Here is a 2,178-nt window from a genome sequence, read left to right as displayed (position 1 = left end):
ACACACACACACACAAAGAGCTCACCAAAAGCCGTATTTGCACTCACAGCTATATGGAATAAAGACAGAGCTGTGAAAACGCTTCCTTTTTGTTGCAAATCTTTGTTTCCCCGCAAACTTGGTGAATATACTAAAAGGATGTATAAAATATTGAAATGAAAATATCTCATTTTTATGACTTTGAGGAATGTTAATGCAAGGCAAGCGTTAATGTTAACAGGTTATTCTGCTCACTGGGACCAACCTGACATACTGCATTCTGTTGTCAAGTCCAACCTGTTGACTGGCAGTGACTTAACTCTGAAACTCACTTGACTGTTTGAACGCTAACATGTTGTTGCTGTTTTTTTGTTTTGTTTTGTTTTTTACATTTTGTAATCTGCACAAAAAACATGTGGCTCCGTCATAAAAAATAAATAATAATGTTAACCTGAGCCGTGAACTAACAACCCAGACTGAGAACAGGTGTAGCCAGACGTGGCCCTTTTATAATTATACAATTAGCTTGCATTCATATCCATGCATCTCAAATCCTCACCTATGAATTATGTACTTAGAAGGACTTAGCGGAGTATCATCGCATGCTCTGTTTATTTGCATGGAAGAAAAAAGAAAAAAGGAGAGAAAGAAAAGATAGATAGCTAGATACATAGCTAGATAATATCTGCCTAAAATGTTAATAATGGCATGCTAAACAAAAGTTATTAGAAATTACAAAAAAAAATCCAGATACTATTCATCAATACAAAGGACATTATGTTTGTGCCGTAATTCTTAGTAAGCAGTCACAAAAGCCTGTTTATTTTTACACAACTGTTGTTTATCTGTCACTTATGTCTTATGGCCTCAGGATTTCTTTTATATTGAGAAAAGTAAAACATATAAAGAAATCATGTGTTTTTTTGTCATCAGCTTATAAACTAGTACGGGAGGTTTGGTCTAAATATCGACCTAACAGCAGTGATGCAACATAAATCCTTTTGGTATGCAGTAGTGTAGTCCCAAGCCTACACACTGCCTTTCCTTTATACTTGCCATTTGTTTTGTAGATCTGTAAATGTGCTGGTATTTTGTATGTCGTACTGAAGATGGTGTTCTGTGTTCATATCTGTCTGTTTAAAAGTTTTGTTTTCCAATCCCAAAAAAATAAGATAGTAAAATTGATGATATTATTTTTTATAAATGAGTGTCTTGATAAAACATGAGATGAAAACGTTGTGAAAAGGAAAATGTATTACATTTAAATCTCATCCCAGCCAGACAAAAACACCAAAGAGAATGTACATGTAGCTAAATCTTTGTCAAAACAGACTGTCTCATAAAAGTTGTATTTCTCTGTAAAATGTTGGTCTTTTTCTTCTCCTTTGTCTAATAAAGTCCTGTTTTCTGCTGAGCGAAGAGGATTGGGCTGCTTCCCCCTCAGTTCACTCTGCTGACAAACCCTTTTTGACAGAACTTCTCTTACCTTTGGGTTGCAGAGGTCCAAACCAGACTGAAGTTGTGTATTCCTCCCAAATGGTTTTTGCTCGTCTCTCTCTTCTGTGCCTGTGGGTACAATCGTTGGATTCCTCTTGAGGAACAAGGCTGGAAGTGTCGGATGATCCAGGTAGGAACTGTGCGAGACAGACAACAAAAAAAACATATTGGCCCCAACTTCTCTGCTGTGCTGTCAAAAAGAGACGCTTTGTGTTTCTTTTTTTTTTGTAATAGTGTGTGCCAATGAGCGGGACTACCGGTGGAAATAGGATTGTGAAGCCTGTCAAAGATATCCCTGCACACTGGCAAAGTCAAACACAATAGAGTATCAATCAGCAAATGTGTTCTTCCCTCCCAACGCGGGGAGCTCCACGGAAAAATGTAAAAAATGACAATGATCTGAAAACTTCACCGAGACAAGCGGCATGAAAAAACTCACCCAGAAAAAAAACGGCTCTAACAGAAAAGAGTCAACCTTACTGGAGAACTTACCTTGTTTTGTTTTTTTAATTTCTGGCAGTCACCTTCTTCCTCTCAATGGAAGCCGCTGGTCACTTTAGTTAGTTTATTATAATTTGGCGCCTTGTTGTTTTCCGTAATATTTCTCAGAGGTTTGACAGTATAAGTGGAATGTTAAGTATGACTTTGGTATGAAATCAACGCACTACACTGGAAAACGAAGGGGGAGGGAAAAAAAAAAAA

General features: G+C 37.1%; 1 protein-coding gene across 11 annotated transcripts in view; it reads right to left on the bottom strand.

Annotated features, from left to right (window-relative positions):
* Window positions 1-2,178, bottom strand: part of tead3b (TEA domain family member 3 b) — a 36,402-nt gene extending 34,224 nt beyond the window's left edge. For all 11 annotated transcript variants that reach the window (XM_032513410.1, XM_032513412.1, XM_032513411.1 and 8 more), the window contains exons 1-2: window positions 1,969-2,178; window positions 1,466-1,613 (exon numbers count right to left, since the gene is read on the bottom strand). The gene's annotated coding sequence lies outside the window, so the exon portion shown is untranslated. The remainder of the gene's footprint in view (window positions 1-1,465; window positions 1,614-1,968) is intronic.

The sequence above is a fragment of the Etheostoma spectabile genome, chromosome 4 (assembly GCF_008692095.1).
Source record: "Etheostoma spectabile isolate EspeVRDwgs_2016 chromosome 4, UIUC_Espe_1.0, whole genome shotgun sequence".
Lineage (NCBI taxonomy): Eukaryota > Metazoa > Chordata > Actinopteri > Perciformes > Percidae > Etheostoma > Etheostoma spectabile.
This window is presented reverse-complemented; position numbering and strand designations above follow the sequence as displayed.